The 18,014-nt window shown below is 23.5% G+C and overlaps 1 non-coding gene across 1 annotated transcript; it reads right to left on the bottom strand.

Annotated features, from left to right (window-relative positions):
• Positions 1 to 5,230: 5,230 nt before the first annotated feature.
• On the bottom strand, positions 5,231 to 5,303 carry Trnar-ccg (transfer RNA arginine (anticodon CCG)). The gene has a single exon. It is a non-coding gene; the product is annotated as a tRNA-Arg (tRNA).
• Between the last annotated feature and the right edge of the window lie 12,711 nt (positions 5,304 to 18,014).

Raw genomic sequence — 18,014 nt, 5'->3', positions numbered from 1 at the left:
AACTGTTTTAAGCGCATTATTAACACTATTAAATTAAAAGTGTTGCTTTAAATTCTAGTTTAGACAAAATAAATAACTAAAAGATTTCTAATAAAAGATGTACTTTGAAAATTCCGATTTATCTATAGATACATTTCTAACTAGTTAATGTTAGTATAACAATTAAAGTAAATAAAAATATGATTTTTTTTCTATAAGAGGTACATAGATTAAGCTTTAACTAAGTTAAAGCTTAAAATTTTATATTTGTAAGACTAAAATTATTTTCTACTTAATGGAATCCTAATTCGCAACAAAAGTATTTTTCATGTTTAGCAACATACTTTGAAGAAATTAAATCTGTTATATAGTAAGTTAACCCATACTTTTTTCGAAAATAGAAGCAGCTGTATGTACACTGATAAATTTTTTAAATTTAATTATTATTTTGTTAAATGACAACTGTTTTACTTAATGAAATTAAAATTAAAGGTTCTAAAATCTATCAAGTGAGAAATATTATTCTATTCATTATGTAACTGATTGAGTTTGTTGATTGCAGTATTTTATAATTTTTATAAAAAATTTCAGTTTTTTTTTATATGTTAGTGTTATGTTTAGTGTTAAAAAATATAAGTTTAAAACATAACAAAAATGCCAAAAATGCTAAAAAAAAACTATTATTTTCTAAACTTTTTACTTAAAATAACAATATTTGTAGTAAAACTGTTTAAAATTAACGGTAAACCTTGTAATACATTATATTAAAAATTCAGAACTTTATCACTTGCAATTAAGTTAAAAATTATAAATAAAAACATCAAAAGGTTTGATATGCTTTACGTTTAAACCAAAATAAATACTTTATTAGTTTTATAGACAAAGAGTTTTTTTTGGTATTAAAAAAAAACACTGCAATATCAAAGGACTATATTAATAAAACATTTACAAATTGTTTTAAAAGTAAAGAAGATTTATTAAATTATACCGCCGGTTTACTATCATTTCTAACTCGCTATCATTTCTAACCCGATCATTTCTAACCCGATCACTTCAAACCCGATCATTTTTAACCCGATCATTTCTAACCCGATCATTTCTAACCCGATCACTTCTAACCCGATCACTTCTAACCCGATCACTTCTAACCCGATCACTTCTAACCCGATCACTTCTAACCCGATCATTTCTAACCCGATTACTTCTAACCCGATCACTTCTAACCCGATCACTTCTAACACGGTCACATCTAACCCGATCATTTCTAACCCGATCACTTCTAACACGATTATTTCTAACCCGATTATTTCTAACTCGATCATTTCTAACCCGATCACTTCTAACCCGATTTAACCCTATCATTTCTAACCCGATCATTTCTAACCCGATTATTTTTAACCCGATCATTTCTAACTTGATCGTTTCTAACCCGACTATTATTAATTCGAACTGCATTAATATGTTTATGTATTTTTGTAATAAAGTAAAGATTTGTTTTAAAAACAAAATAATCTCAACAAAGTTGTCTTTTTATCAAAATTTAGTTTATTTTGTTTAAAGTAAAACTTAATGTTTAGATAGCGTTAAAAAAATTCGACTTTTGATGTTTATTGTTATTGGAAGTTTTTTTTTCCTACACTAGACCCACACATAAAAATCTGGGCAGCTTTAACTTATTAGCATATAACAAAGAGACAAAAATTTATCTATCTTAAATCAAAAACTACAGTTTTATTTTTTTTTTAGATTAACAGCAAAAAAAAATCAACACTTAGTATAAGACTAATTAACTTATTTATGATTCGAAGGATAAAATTTTTAACAAACTTAGTTTAATTTTATAATAAGCAACTTAAATATCAACTCTTTTAACGATCAGTAAGTTCCAATAAAACAAAACACAGCTGCACAATCTTTCATTTTAGAATTGACTTCAATTTATTTTCAACAAACAACCTACTCTGCAAAATTCAGCAAAATAGTCTGAATCACGCACTTTTACATTAAAATAAGGTTCAGTATTACTTTTATGAAATTCATTTAGAATATACTACAGTGTCAGAATTCAAACAAACTACAAAAACTTATGAATAAAAATTTTTCTTGTTTATACATCTACCAGATTTTCACATCCTAACTTTTAGTGTTAGGTTCTGCGAACTTGTGAAACCGTTTGGTATTTCATTGTTTTTTTATCATTTTTTTTTTGTAGCTTTGCCAAAGCATAATCGAAAAATTTAAATATATTGACTAACCACTAAGTTTAAAACCTTAAATCCAAAGCACATTAATAATACAGGTCAAATAAACGTTTATCGGAAACATTAGAAAATTATTTATTATTTACATAGGAAAGGCAATCATAATAAAATCAAACTATAGAATGAACAAAATCCTACATATTAAATCAATGGTTCATAAGTATAAAATTTGTTAAATTACTGATAGTTTCTAATTTAAATTATCTTATATTAATCAAGTAAGCTTTAATCAAATTTGTTCAACTTTATGTGAAGATTAGTTTTGTTTAAAAGCTAAGTCCACATTTAAACTAAAAGATATTTATGACTGCATGCATTTTTCGGTTTATTCTTGTGGTAATTAATTATTTTGTTAGGGTTCAAAAATAGATTATAAATTAACTGTAGTTTTTAGTTTTAAAAGCGTTAAGAAAAGTATAAGTCTTCTGAATTCTAAAGATTAAATATAAAGCTTTGATAGTTGTCAATGTAAGAAATATAATGAGTATTGCAGCCGTTAAAGACTACTTCATACTTTTTCTTGAAGAGATTTTATATGGTTAGTATAAATTTTAAGTATGGAGACCAGATTGAAAAGTTGCATTCAAATTTAGGGGAAATTTAAACGAAATACCATTTTTTAAGAGTATTAGTATGAGTATATATGAAACTTAAAATAATACAGTTAATAAAATTTAGTAATCGTAATTAGTATGGTAATTTAATTTAAAATTATCATCATTAAATTACAAGTTCTTAAAACGAAAGTGTATACTGCTTAGGACTGTAACAGCTAGCACTGTTCTTTTCTTCCTTTTTTCTCAAATTTTAAATGATTAAATTCAGTAAAGCGCTAGTTTTTTGGCCAGTTAGTTTTTAGCTTTGTATTAATATCATATCGTGCTTAAAAGGTTGTGTTCGCCTCGTACTTCTTGTACGAAGGCGACTGTTTGTTGTATGAACCTCTGGATTGAAGAAGTTATTTGTATAGTTTGCTGTGTTTTGTTAATGTGTTTATCGCAGTTTATATACATCATAGTACAGTTTTTATTTCTAGAACTCGATTTCTTATATACAATTAGTTTAAGCATTCTAACAATCTAACTATTCAATTAGGCTAAGCATTAAATTATAGTCTAAGTTTAACTCACATTTCATTAAGTCGACTTAGCTAAATAACTTAGCTAAGTCAATTCTAAACATTTAAATAACATCACCGATATATTTATAACGCGCTAGGAGTCAGATAATAACCAGCTTCACGTAATATAAGAATGTAAAAACTTTCCGTCGGTCGATAGTTAAAGCACAAAGTAAAAAGTAGAGGTAAACGTTTATTTTTTTATAAATAGAACCTGTCATTTACTAGAACTTAAATTAGATTTTCTTTCTTTTAGCCAATGGTAAAACATATCTAAAGATTTATTAAGAAATATTATTAAATAAACTTAAATATAAAAGTTAAGTGTCGAAAACTTGTTGTTTTAATTTTTTCTTATTTCTTTAAAAATATGTTGTATATAGAGCAAAATAAATTTACATTTTTAATAAAAATTTAAAAGTTTAAAAAATTTAAAATTGCAAAAATAATTTTACACGATTAATAGTAAAAACTTCTTTAATATTTTTCTTGATTTCTTTTAAAAGTTATTATTTACAAATTTCAAAAAACACAAAAACTTTAGATTATATAGCGATCATTATAAATATAAGTTATTATAATAGTTTATACAACTCAAAAAATGGGGTAAAGAAGGTTAATTAATATCATGTTAAGTTATTACTAAAATAAAAAATTATACAAAAAATATATTTTACGTGAAACATTAAATCATTATGTTTTAGAAAAATTAAAAATTAAAATTTTTTAAATTAGTTTAATTACTTATTAAGATTTTTTGGTTTTTGCATTAAATCCTTAAAACAAATAAATGTAAATAAACAAGTAAAATAGGTTAGAAACGAACGGACTAGAAACGATTAGGCTAGAAGTTATCAGGTTAGAAGTGATCGGGTTAGAAGTGGTCGGGTTAGAAATGATCGGGTTAGAAATAATCGGGCTAAACTGGGTTAGAAATAATTGGGTTAGAAATGATCTTGTTAGAAATGATCGGGTTAGAAATGATCGTGTTAGAAATGATCGGGTTAGAAATGATCGTGTTAGAAGTGATCGGGTTAGAAATGATCGTGTTAGAAGTGATCGGGTTAGAAGTGATCGGGTTAGAAGTAATCGGGTTAGAAATGATCGGGTTAGAAGTGATCGGGTTAGAAGTGATCGGGTTAGAAATGATCGGGTTAGAAGTGATCGTGTTAGAAGTGATCGGGTTAGAAGTGATCGGGTTAGAAGTGATCGGGTTAGAAGTGATCGGGTTAGAAGTTATCGGGTTAGAAATGATTGCGGGTTAGAAATGATCGGCTTCCGATAACGCCTTGTAGAAAGCACTATATGTTGTTTTGGTTGAAAAGTAATGTTTTTTGAGCAAAAGTAATTTCCTCACTAGTCTTATCTTAAGATGGTAATAAACGCAAGTTTAAAATTAGTTCGGGTTAAAAATTACAAAAATAGTTTGCAATTTAAGTTTAACAGTTTAAAAGAATTGATTGAAAGTCAGAAGTAAGATAAGGCTTAAAGTTCTTCAAATTTTTTTTTAAACAGTTGTATTTTTGTTGTTTATATTCGTTTAAGTTGTTGTATGTAACCTTATATGTGGAAAACAAATTAATTTTCTTTTTAGTAATTTCTTTAATATTTATTTTTAATATTGTATTATTTCTGGACAGTTTAAGATTATAAAAATTAAATTTAGTAATACAATGATGTTTATAAGCTCTGAATATTATCAAACCTTACATTTATGCTAACGATTTTAAGGTATTTAACAAAAACAGAAAACAAAAAAGACGTAGCATATTGTTATCTAAACTTTTTTGTTTGCCTTTACAAAATTATCATATAGTATTTTTCGAAAAATAAGACTGAGTTGAGTTTAAATTAATTATCTAGTAAAAAGCGACTCTGATGGGACTCGAACCCACAATCTCCGGCTCCGGAGGCCGGCGCCTTCTCCATTAGGCCACAGAGCCACGCTGTAAAAGTTGAATTTAATATATATATAGTTACAATTTAGTTTTGTTTAAGACTTGTTTTTTTTTTTTTTTTTTTATCAAATTTTTTCCACGCTTGTAACAAAATAAGTTATTTATCTATTAACATTAACGAAAAGTATTAGTTGGTTATAAAAAATAATGAACTTAAAAGTTCGTTTGCCAAACAACACACTAAAACTTGTTTGTCACATTTGTCAACTGTTTCTTCATATAGTTAAGTATAATGCATCAGACATTAAAAACAAATCACCTATTCGAATTGTCTTCTTTAAAATTTGAAAGTTCTTAAAATAAACAACATATATACACTTTATTTACGATTCACTTTTTAAAGACATAGTTACCAATTTAAAATAATAAAAGAGTTTAAAAGTATTCTATGAAACAAACTAAGTTTACAACATTAAAACATCGTATAATAAGTATACAATTTTTTTAACTGAATTAATCTGCTGTTAACAACTTTAAAACTATTTATAGTTAAATAGTATTTAAACAGTATTGCCTGCTATTTTCAGAATTTTGCTGTACGTTTCCTCAACTTTCAGATAGTTTTCCTTACCAATTAGCGTTTCGAAAATATAAAAAGAACATACGGTAAACGTGACGGTAATACTAAATTAAAAACTAATTTTACTTCCGATCTGAAAGCTTAAGAATTATAAGTGTAATATACTAAGGATGCAGGTGTTTAAGTAAAACTATTTGTTTAACAACAATTGTTTTTCGATATATTGAAAATAATTAATAAAACTTCTTATGCATCTTGGTTAATATTTTTTAAAATTAAATTAAAGTAAACTTAAAAAAGTATTTTTATTATTGAAGTAAAAATAATAAACGTTTCCTCTATAAAAGCTTAATAAAATAGATAAGTTTGAGTATACTATGATTACTATTAAAAATAATCTCATAAACATCTTTAAAAATTTGGTTTTAAAATTAAAACATATTATTGCGTTTTTTTTTTATCGATAAAAGTTAAAAGCATAGCTACTTTATTTGATCTAAAATCATAAATTTTTATTTGACTTTCTTAACTTTCTATTGAAGTACTTATAAAACAGTTGTTTTAAATTAACCAACAATCTTTAGCTGTTAGATATACTTGATAAAATATCGAAAACTTATATTTACTTAAAAAAGCTATACTTACAGAGTCGGGTTAAAGTTAAAATTCTAAGTGGTAGTTTTGTTTCTAAAACGATACAAATAAATTTGAAGAGAGGACTTGCTGATATTTATGAAAGAATAGTTAAAAACGTTGTAGTTCAATAATACCACTAAGTATGTTATGTTATATTTTATTGATATTTTCAATTAAATAGAAAAATATTTAAAGTGCTGACTTTATCTCAAAACTGACTTTATATTTAGCTCATTCAAAAGAAAACAAATTATAAACGGTTGCATATTTAAAAATGCACTTTTCAGTCAAAAAGAGCTTAATAAAAAAATAAGTAAGAATTTATAAAACAACTAAAACAATTTAACTATGACTGTTAATACTACCTTATAGTTCTAAGAAAAGTAATTAAAATACTTAAAAAAAAAACTGGTAAATACTGTTTATTTCTTAAATATTTAAAGTAAACAAACAACAAATACATACAGCAAACATTTCAAACTATCAAAAATATTTAAGCATACAATTTTAGAGAAAATCTATTAAACTACAATGATTTGTAATGTTTTTTAGCCTAATTACTTTAACTTTAGATAAAAAATAAAAATATTAAACAAGCATCTTTTAAATTTTTATAAAAAGTCCCGAAAACAACTTTGTTTTGTGAAGTACACATCTTTTTCAAATCTGCTTTTAAAAAATCTGCAAATTAGTTAATGTAAAAATCTCTTGTTCAAGATATATATTTATTATTACTGCTATAACTTTAGCTAAGCTTATTAAAAAAATATCTCTATTTAAAATTATCAAGATGCTTTATGCGCTTTCAATGTATAAATTAAACTTGTTAATACAACAATTAAAGATTTAAAACATTTTTAAAAGTAAGTAATATTATAAAAGATGTTATAACACTTTTTTTTTAAACAAAAATAAAAAAGTTCCTGTTGTTTTAATTTATTACTTATGTTGCGTGTGAAAAACCAGAATTTTTTTTTAACATCTGCAAATCTATGTTATCTCGTACAAACGTGTCTAGTGAGTTATTTTGATACTGGAACAACTTTAAATAGTTAGTTTTTAATCTTCAATAGATAAGTAATATATGCTTTTTAAATGCACAAATTAGAAAATAAACACAACACTGACCACGTTTCATTGGAACAGGTTGTACTGCATTACAATATATCTACTAAAAACGTTAGCAAATTATGTCAAACTGCAGTTGTTAAGGTGACATAGTTTGTAATCGTTCGATATGTACAAAGTTGTAAATCAGAAAAAACTGTCTTTTAAATACTAGCATATCCCTTATACAACTTTATGTGTTTTACTGTCTTAAACGTGATAAAACCTTAGAACTAACACAATACACCTCACTAATTAAAAAGGCTCGTTTTGTAACTTTAAGCACAAAGTAGAAAACAAAAACTATGTCATAAAAAATTTAATTTTAAAGAATATATCGTACACTTGATTAAATAAAAATCATTAAAATGTGTTAAGTTTTGAAGGAAAGAACTTGAATGCTTAAGAAATATCTAATTTTGCTTAACATACTGTAAGAATTTAACTTTACACTTTCTGTAAAAGGAGTAACTTTAAAGTTTACAACAAAAGAATAAATAATTAACTTTAGATAATGTAGTACAGTTTATTATTATAGCGAATATTTATAAAATAAAACTTTAAACCCAATTAATTTTTGTTGTTATTTATTTTACTGCACGATACCTTTTTGTATATAAAGATTTTTTATTATTCATAAAACATAAACTTATTAGTATAAAATTAAAAAAAAACTTGTTTATGCTTAATTTTCAACAGGATTATTTTTTTATAAAGGCAGTAATTAAGTTTTCCTAAAACTATTTTAGCTTTGATTTTATAATGCTTCGGTAGAAAACAAATAATGAAATGTATTTTTATGTTTATTGTTTTGTTACAAATTACAATATTAACTATACTTAATAATTATACTTTGTGTTTAAGATGTAACAAATCAATAAACTTCACTGCAACATTAGCAATCAATAATCATTTTTAAGTTTTATACCATTACCCTAAAAAAATTGTCTGGTAATTTCGCTTATACTTATCAATAACAGTTACACTTATCTTTATACATTCGCATACGGTAAAATTTCAAAGTATTAGTAATAAGAATATACATTTGTGTCGAGATGTACGAGCGCTTTTTGATCGTACAATAAACAATATCTATACAGAAAATATTATGATTGTTTAAACTTAATCACATTCCACAGAGCCAACTTAAAGAGCTTTTAAATAATTTATTTAGATAAGTCGATAAAAAAAAACAGAACATATGTTTCATTAAAACAAAAAAAAAATGTTTAGCTAGTACGTTTTGAAATAAATAGCACTTTTCTAAATACTTTTTGATAAACACATTGAATAAAAAGTGCTATTTATTCAAATCGTACTAGCTGAAGATTAAAAACTTGTTTTCTTTTTTTTATGAAACGTATGTTCTGTTTTTTTTTTTTAAATTAACCTTTTTAAATAAATTATATATATATATATGTAGTAAAAAGGTAAAATTTACAAATTATTAAACTACTTAGATACTAACAGTTAAAAAGTGTTTAAACTCTTGATAAAATACTGTAAAGGTTATTTTTTTTATCTAACTACTTATAAAAAATCAAGATGTAATTTTCATTTACATTTGCATTTATAGCAATTACAATAAGTTAATTTCTCAAACTCTAGTAATTTTAATATTATTATATTATTTTTATGTCTTTATTTTTAATAAATTTTGTAGTTAAGTCTGAAAACTTTTACTTAAATATCAAAATGTCAATAAGTTTTTCTTTGTTTAAATTTTTATTTAACTTTACTTGACTTTCGATTACTCCAACTTCAGACAAATGAAACTAAGAACATTAGCAGTCAAAAGTTTTCTTTTCCAAGTATTGAGAACATATGATGGCTTGTTTAACTTTAAGGAATTTTTTTAAAGAGTCTACATAAAATGATAAAAATAAAAATGTTTATCGAATATTGTTTGTTTAAAAGTTTATAAAATTTATACTTTAGCCTATTTATTAAACTAGAGGTTTTTAATGTTTTCATATGTTATCCACAGTTAACGGATGAAAAAGTTCTGTGCATACTAGACATCTTAGGTTGTGGTTTGTTACTCCTCCTTATTATTTTTTATTTGTTTTGTTTTAGTTTGTATTTTATACACTAAATCTAGTTTACTATTAATAAAAATTGACTTTTTAAATAAACTAAGGTTTATCAAACAATTTTTTTAATGTTTTTTTTTTCTTTTAACAACATTTTTACGTATACTTTGGATAAAACTAGATAAGACAATTATTGAAAAAATTTTGAGAGCAATCAATTTAGATTGTTTAGTTGTGATTCAAAATGTTGTTTACTTATATATTTAACAAATATCAGCGTAATGTTTATTGAAAGTCCAACAAAACGTAGCTTAATAATTCTACATAAAACTAAACATACTTAACCTAATTCAGGAAAATGATTTATAAAATACTTTCTTTTTTAATCTAAAAAATGCTTATTTTACTTTTCATTTCTTATAAAGATTTAACTTACGATGTGCAACCTATTTTGTAAGTTGTAATATACTTATAAACTAAGTTTATAATAAAGTACGCTATGTAAAAATTAAACTTTAGTTTAGAAAGAAGCTAAGCAAAAACAAAAATCCTTTGTCATTTAATTTCTAATTCATATTCGAAAAAAGGGTGTATTATTACCCAGTAAATTTAAATTTAGTTAAGTAAATTTTTTTTAAGGCTTTGGTCCATTGATACTTGCTAAAAAACTATTTTATAAATAAACAAAGAGTTTATTTGATTTTTAAGCAGTACAAACACAAATAGCAAATATTAAGAAAAATTATACGTGTACCTAGTATTTAAAAATATTAAAAAGCTTTAATATGTCATTACTTTTAATACAATGTCTTTAAAATAGAATATATAATATTTTCTATACATACATATATCAAGATTTCTAAATAAAAACAATTAAAATTAACTGTTTACAACTGAGCAAAGTTAGCTAAATTTTAGTGAAAAATTTATGAAAAAAATTGCACACAGCAAATTCTCCGTAAATTAAAACTAACTTTAAAATATATTTAGTAAAAAAATAATATTTCTACTTAGCAACGTTTAATTTTCGAACAAGTAAAACTAGTTTAAAATAAATTTTCACATTTAATAAAAATTTAGTAAACAAATATATATCAGCCGGAGTCTAAATACATTGATTTTAATTATTTATTTACTTTAAAAAATCTAAAAAAACTAAACTCTAATTAACATTTCTTAAAACTAAATGACAGGTATACCAACATAATTAAAAATTAGATATGATCTATTACCTCCAAAAAGTATACGATGCATGTAATAATAAGGTTTCATATAGTATAAAAAGTAAACTTAACTAAGATGTTTAATATTTAATTAACATACAATTAAAACTTTTACTTATAAAAACAATCTTTATAGAAGATCCTTTAAAAAGTACTATAAAACAGCAAGAAAATATAATAAAAGCATAAAGAACTTGAAAAGCTCTATAAACCTGCATATAAATGTTATATAAATGAATTATAATGTTAGTTAAAAGGTGTTTTAAAAAATAGCAAAATTAGTTATTTTTTAAAATTTTATAACATTTTCATAAATTTTGTACCACGGTTTAAATTGTTCTCGAAATAAAAAAACAACTTTGTTTAACATTATTATTTACATAAGTGTAAAAAAAAATAATTTTATGTATTTAAACCTATAAACTTATAAAAGAAGCTTTGTTCATCTTCTGTTATACGTCTCACACAAAATCCCTTTTTGTGGTTCAACTCTAAAGAAAGTTTCGAAATACTAATTCATTTTATATTCAATATTAATTTACCGCAAAACGGTTTTTGTTTAAGTAGTTTGTAATATACGTTTTTTGAAAACTTTAACTATGATGTAAAATTTATGTTATGTAACTAACTTTTTTATTCAAAATCTGAAAATGTTTATTTTTAAAAACGTTTTTTAGAAAACTTTTAAGGTGCTAATAGTGAGGGGTACTATAGGTATAGTCAAAAAAATAGAAATTTTAAAGCGAAAACTTTTTAACAATAGATTTTTAGCAGAGCTTAAAGGTTTAACCAGATTTTTTAAACCAAAATATTGTTTTAGTTTTTAATTAAAAGAAAGAGTTTTTTGCAGGCTTAAAACAGCTTACAGGTACAACAAACTTTTTTTTGCTAAAATGTACCAAACTGGGATCTAAATTTCCAGAACTAGATTTAGCTTTTTTTAGTATTTATTTTTGTTGTATTTAGATTTCAAAATAATATATCATTTAATTAGTGACTTTTTGCATAAAGTTTTATAGTTTTGTCCGTCTTTTAGACTTGCAGAACATTAAGGTTTTTAAGAATAAGATTTAAACAATAGTTCTGAAAGAAAAATTTTGTTTCAAATTTTAACTAAAATGAGTACCAACTAATATAGTTGTTTTTTTTTAATTAGCGAAATTTGTTTACAATAGTTCTGAAAGAATTTTTTTTTAATTTTAACAACAATGAGGACCAAATAATATAGTTGTTATTTTTTAATTAGCGAAACTTGTTTACATTTCAAAAATTGTTTAAGAAATCTACATATTACTTTTTCATACTGCACATCATTATTTAATTACAGAAAAGTAGTTGTTTTCTATAACAATTTTATATAATGCTTTCTTTTTCCAGTCGCAACATTAAAAACTATTTTTAATCTACGTACATAGGGTAAGCATAATAATTAAATATATTAAACATACTCCAAAATTTTTGTTTTTCAAATTATAAGCAAAATAACAAAAATATCGACAAAAACACAAGTGCTGTTTTTATTTGTTTTTACAAAAATTTTAAATGAACCATACTTAGTTCTTATTTAAAGAACATCTATCAACTTAACATGATGTCGAAATTAAATATTTCTTCTGAAAAGTTTATATTACTTAAATGTTTTCAATTTCCAATCACGATTACTAAACGTTGAACATATGTTGTTATTAATCATTTTCAAGTTATTAGGTCATCTGTTTTGATTATCTGTGTTTGCTAAATTTTTTAATTAATGTTTTTATTTTAGTTATCTGCGCGTAATACTATTTTTAAGTATGTTAAAAAACTTAAATACTTTTTTATCTGTTTGACATACTCTGAAAGTTTAAAAGCAAAAAAAAAACGTAGCCTACCAATATGTTTCTGTATTTTTTTTCAATGTGTTTTAAACAAAAGTTTTATTAGAAACTCAGAATAATTTGAATAATAGTTTTATTTATATTTGTAAAATTGTAAATACTTAAGTATTTCAGTTATATGTGTCAAATAGATTACAATAGGTTTAGTTATTATTCATGCTAAATATAAAATTTTTAGAACAAATTAAAATTATATAAATTCTCGTTTAAAAATTAAAAACAAAAACAATGCTTCTAAAAATGGGTTAATTGAAAGGAAAATTCTTTTATCAATATTTTTTTTAAAACTACTTTTTTTTTCATAGTAATTTGTTTCTAACTTAAATAAGCTTCATTTTTAAGTATAAGACTGACTTTATGCTTTGTACACATCAAAACAAAAAATTTAGTAGTTATTACATTAATAAAAATCAATGGTATAGATACTGAAATTTTTTTTTATGTTCTAAGTAATTTTTTTTAAGTTGTATTAAAGATATAAAGTTTATAATATGATATACACGGATTAGAAGAGGGTTTCCCAAAATTATTTTCATAAGGCCGCCTTAAAAAAAAAAAGATATGGCCCCTCCGACAACATTGCTCAAAAAACTTTTCTTAAATACATCAAAGAGATGTTTTTTTTTGATTTTCTACACCAGTTTAGAATATATAGTAAAATTTCAAATTATGACCCCTCCTCTTTGGCCCCTTTGCTGCTTATGATCACCTCAAATTCGTTAATTGGTCCTCAAGGTGGCCATTTGGCTCACTTTAGGAAACCCTGGATTAGAATCTAAAACAAAATATTGGTTTAACAAAATTATCTTTAAAAGAGTAATCTACAAATCATACATACGCTTTGAAAAATTTTAAATAAGGTTAGAAAATTAAAAGTTGTAAATTGACTACGAAATAAATTTGGAGTAAATTGACTACGAAATTTGATCAAGACCAAAATTAAGTTTTAAAAATTGATGTTTTTTGTGCTAAACAAGAATATAAACTTGAGTTATTACAAGCTCTGAGATTTTAAATAAGAAATAGGGTTGCGATTATACTTAAGTTAATATCTTAAAACAAAACTTTTGTCTTTTTTTTCCTAAGCTTGCAAAAACGTGGTATTTTTACTTGCATATTTATAGTCCCTACTAATTTATGAGGTAAAGTGTTTTATAATGTCAATAAAATTTTTGTTTGTTTTTGCTAAAGTAGAATAACAAAATTAAATGTATGCTTTGAACAAGTTAAACACGTACTTGTTTAGCTTTTGATAGTAAATTTGATGAAAAGCCATACTTATTCAACAATGAGTTATAACAAATAGTTTATTAAACAAACTTAAAACAGATGTAACTTTTGCCTTTCATAAATTTTTATTTACAAACAAAGCTATAACTAGTCTTAGACAAGACGTTAAACTGTATCCAAATGATGTACGGCTCGATAACCGATTTTTTTTTCGTACAGCAGGTTCTAGATCCAATTGTTTTTAGCGATTTTTTTTGTGTTAAATAAACAATATAACAGCTAATAACAGTATAGTATAACAGGATAGTTGAAAAACAGTAAATCTAAATTAAATATAATTTTTTTACAACAATGCTCAATAAAATAGTTTCTAAAGATATTCCAGTTTTATGTAAAAAAGATTTAGTTTATCTGCTTTTAAGTTACTATGAAGTTTTTTTCAGCAATAACTTTTTAGAAGATAAATCAATACACTTCTTTTATAGCAAATTACTTCTTTACACACGTTTAAAAACATGATCACAAGTTAAATCGTATAAATTTTGAGGTTGTTACAAAATATTTTATAAACAATTGGTATAAAAGTAGCTTTTTATTTTGAATTAAAACTAAATTTAGTTAAAATGAAACTAAAACTTTTAAAACAGATAAAATCAAATGCAATAATTAAAATAGGTATTTAAGTCTAATTACAGGTTTTATACAAACCAAATTAGTGCATAATATTTGTTACTAATTAGTTTTTATAGTATAAAAATATTTTATTACAAGTTTTTAATGACAGTACTATTCCTTTATTAAATATACTTGAAAACATGTTTTAAAAAGTAAGGGTAATAACATCTAGTACAGGGTTTCCTATACATGACAATATTTTTTGACTTTAGTTTTGGCTATCTGAGGGCGTTAGTTATTAAAGCGAATAAAAAGTAAATTATTATCACTAATTAACTAGTAAAGGGATCTAACAAATTGAAGCGGTTTTTTTTTTTTTTAATTTCTGCCAAGGGGACGTTTTCAAAAATGAGTTTTAAAAACCATTATGTAGTGTTTTTAAAACTTTAATTTAAAAAACCTTATTCGTGATGGAATGACGAAAGTAATGTTTTCTATAGTAAGTATAAGCAATTGGTTGTTTAAAATACATCCTCAAGAAAGTACTGATTTATTAAACACTGCTTTATTTTTTATTAGTAACAAAGCTCTTATTTGTAACCTATTAAATTATTGATTATAAATAAAATGTTATTATAAGGTTTGCTTGAAGTTTTAATTTTTTTTTTTATGAAAAAATTTAACGTGATAATACCTATTGGTTGACGTTTTACTGTGTAGTAGACTTAGTTTAAACATTAGTAGTAGTATAACTTAAAAAACGTCTTTTTTTTATTAAAAAGAACTAAATGAAAAATAACTTAAGATTTTAAGAAGTTATACTGAAATTTAAACGTGTATGTCTACTATATAAAAAAATAAACGCAATTTTTTTTTTGCATTATACATTAATACTTAAAGTAATAAAGTTTTTTAGAGATTAAAAAAAAATTATTAAGTCGAAAAAAAATTATACTAAGTATTAATAATTAACTAAATTATACGAGTACAGTACAGATCTCGAAAAACTTATATTTAATATTTAAGCTTTGCTTTACTCTGTTAAGTAGTTAACACTTATTTTTTCAAGTAGTTAGATGAATTAAACGATAACTAGTAAACAATATAAATAGGTTGTATATGATTTATAGAAAAATAAAAATTAAAAATGTAATTAACTTAATTCGACTTAGTGTCATAAATTGCTATTTTTTAAGTGTTATTGCAACAACATTAAGAAATTCAAGTAGTGTTCAACTGAGTAAGCAAAAGAAAAACAAAATAATTAATTGAAACTGCATACTTTAAATGCGTAGCTTCTTTGCTCATAAAGTATGTTTTTTTTTTAATTAAAAAAAATAAGTTTTGTAAAGTCAAGAAAATCTTCAAAATATATTCTAAATGGTCTGTACTGAAAGAAATAAAAACATAAAATAAATAGAGTAATAATTATTTTTGTACTGTTATAATTTTGTAATTTTTTTATTATTTCAACAAATCAAGTTTTGAATAGAACTCTTTTAAATTTTTTACATTTTAGTTAGCTATATACAATTATAAAGCTTCATATAAAATATCAAGTATCTAAAATCATAAATTCTGAATCTTTAAACTTTTTAAAATATCTAGTTATACAAGTTTTAGTTACTAAATTATATTTAAAGTAGGAAACTTTTATAGAAGAACTGTAGCTTATCTGTTAATAAGCTATACAAGGTAGTTTTTTGTTCAGTTTCCCATTACTTTAGTATTTTGTCTTGAATTCTGTTTAGAATTAATGGAACCTTTTACATTTATTATGAAGTTTTATTGTTGTTTTATAAATAGTGTTAAAGTGAAGTCATAATCATAAAATAAGCAAAAAACTATAATGTCAGCTTATTAACAGGCTTACAAAAGTTTTTTTTGTATATTTTTAGAAACTTTGTTGATGGTTTATAAAGCTATATAAACAAATACATACTTATATTTAATGGACAAAATACCATCAAAAAGAAAGTTTATACAATATGTAAAATCCTTTTATACAGTTGTTCTACATGTAAACAAGTTTTTGTCGTTTTGTTGATACAAGCAATTTTTTGTTTAAAAAATGAATTAACAAGAGATTGTTTAGCAGCTCTTTATAGAGTTGTCTACTTGTTGTTATTACTTTTTCTTCATGTCACTTAAGATTATAAACAAAATAAAGTATAAAAAAATCGATATTTTTCGATAAGTAAAAAAAGCATTGAGCACTTTTTAACTTTTCAAACTAATTTAATATATAGTTTTAATAGAGATATATATTATTTCAGATTTAATAGCTGTTAGTAATATGTGAAATATAAACATTTTTATAGCTGTTTCGGTTAACTTTCTTTTTTGTTTGTAAGCAAGATTTCTAAAAATTACATTAAACTTATTGGCTGTAAAATGTTTTCCGAACAAAAAAAAAGCAGCTTAAGAATTTTGGTTAAAAATCTGGTATAAAAAAAAAACCTTTCGGTTATCGAATCATACACAATGGATAAAGTTTAATGTCTTTTCTACGATTGAATTAACCTAAATATATAAACTAATTTTTTAACAATGTTGACCAGTTTAAATTTTGTACTTACCATAACGATTGTTAACTTTAATAGCATATTCAAAACAAAATTATTTCAACTTTATTTTCTAGGTTTTCTTGTTTATATCTATTTAAAATTTCAATGCCAGTTTACCTTAAACTAGTTTTATTATTTTTAAGTTAGTTACTTTAACTTTTATATTACTTTGCAAAATTAACTTTGCTTGACTATAGTTATTTTAAAGTTTTAGTTTAAACTTGCTTTGTTTGTTGCGACGCTGATACATTGCACTACCTTACACGACTTCTTCATAATAATAACAAATTGTGCAGTGGTGGTCTTGTGTTTATGTGAAGCAGAACACCGCATGAAATATTTTTGTAATGTTAAAAGCCACCCAAGTAATGCAAATATGCAACTGATGACAAAATAAACATTTGAGAGTTCTTAAATTGCTTTTTTCAGATAACAAAATAACGAGTAACTAAGTATGCATTTGAGAATGATTTTAAATATAACTATTTTATTTTAATTTGCTCTTTATTTTATTTCTTTATAGAAAAATATAAAACGTGTTACAAAAAATAAATAGATTAGTCCATAAAAAAATTAGTGATTTATTAAATACTATGTTATATCGATAACTTAGCGTGTGAAGAACTAACACTAAACTACAGCCTATGTACATTTTTTATTCTTATTATTTATAAACTTACTAATTTTATTAATCTTAAAGTAGATTAATTATTAAAAAATATAGATTTATACTTTGTTTTAATGCATACAATGTTTACATTTTGCAAGTAAAAATATTTTGTTTTTAAAATAATCAACGATGTTTTAGTGAAGTATTGGTCTGCGATAATTCATTAATTTTAAAAGATTTTAATTTTGTGTATTTTTTTTACTAAAGCCTTAAATTTA

This window comes from Thalia democratica, chromosome 6, assembly GCF_965202585.1.
Source record: "Thalia democratica chromosome 6, ktThaDemo2.hap1.1, whole genome shotgun sequence".
Classification (NCBI taxonomy): Eukaryota; Metazoa; Chordata; class Thaliacea; order Salpida; family Salpidae; genus Thalia; species Thalia democratica.
Note: the sequence above shows the minus strand (reverse complement) of the source record. Positions and strands in the feature narration are given on the sequence as shown.